The sequence below is a fragment of the Anabas testudineus genome, chromosome 7, assembly GCF_900324465.2.
Source record: "Anabas testudineus chromosome 7, fAnaTes1.2, whole genome shotgun sequence".
Taxonomy (NCBI): Eukaryota; Metazoa; Chordata; class Actinopteri; order Anabantiformes; family Anabantidae; genus Anabas; species Anabas testudineus.
In genome coordinates, this window is record NC_046616.1 from 13,991,804 (window position 1) to 13,993,241 (window position 1,438).

Sequence of the window (1,438 nt, forward strand, 5' to 3'; positions counted from 1 at the left end):
TTATTATACCGCAGAATGTACTTTTTTTTTTTTAATAATGAATCAATTACATTACAGCTCACTTGAATGGCACTATCATCATTTCTGGATATGATATAAATCACATGGTTGAACTCTCTCAACCAAAGCAAATGTGTTCCATCATTCCAACTTTAACCCAGTTCTTAAACTGTGGCATGTCTTGACAGGAGTTTGGCTTATAACCAGAGGAGGTAGAAGTGCACGAAATCCCTCTGCAAGGACAAGTGCAGGATGGTCCCCAGCCACCTCAGCAGTACAGTACTGAAACCGTGTGCACGGAAGGTGAAGCGAGTAAATCAGTAACAGCACCCCTTCGGCCTTCATGTGCGTGCCGTGAGACAGACAGCACACCGAGGTTTAAGTTTTAGAATAACATAAACATCGAGCGCTTTATATTGTGTGTCTGCATATGAAAGTACGTGTGTCCCCGTGTGAACTGGGTGTGAGCTCAAAAACACGCTGTTATCAGATTGAGCTGTCACACTCAGTTAAACCCAGACTAACCCTCACAACTGTTTCGTGGACTTTTGAAACTCGTGAGGAGCGATTGAATGATTAGCTCGCGCGGTGCATATTGGTCACAGCACGATGCTGAAAGCCACGCTCATCGTTTCACATGCCGAGAGCTAGGAGCTGCTCTCGGTTGCTGTACATCTGCCTCTGAAGCTGTACAGTACAGTTTAGCTGTGACTATATTTGTCCTCCCCTCCTTCTCTCTCTTGCAAAGGGACAGGAGAGTCAAGAGTTGGACGGCTGCCAAAAGAGGCCGGGCCGCCATGCAGCTGAAACTTTTACAAGCCAAGCAGGAAGAGACACAGGGAGCGATCGAAGAAGAAAAGGAGGAAAACAAAAAGTGAGAGAGACATCTGAACTCCTTTCTCTCCCTCTCCTTGCCTCGCTCTTCTCGGTGTGTGTTTATCTCTCCTTCTTTTCTTTTTCTTTGTTAAAGCCGCACTGTATTCGCTTGCCTTCGTTGGCAGGGGGTAAGTATAGGGCTGGAGGACAGGGCGAGAGAGGAGGGAAGGAGGGGGTGGTGGTAGTGGGGAACTTTGGGTTCAGAGAGTTCAACTGAGGAGAGAAATAAATTCATAAACAACAAAGGAGACGTGACGTCAGGTTGAGGGGCTGTCCAACCTGCTGGCTGAATCTGAGCCTCCATCGAAGAACCGGATTGTTTGCACCACACGTGTGTGCTTGTGTACAGTATAAATGTGTGTGTGTGTCTTTTGTCCTACATTCGAAAAAAAGACTTGTGGAGTTTAAGCAGAGGAGCTGGACTACTGTGGTCTGTTTTGTCTCCGCTATAAGCTGTGAACACTCCACAAACGCGTGTTTGTGTGTGTTTAGTCAAGTTTGAGGACTCAATAACTCAGGTGCTACAGCAGCCGCAACAAGGAACTGTTTCAGCTGTGACGTA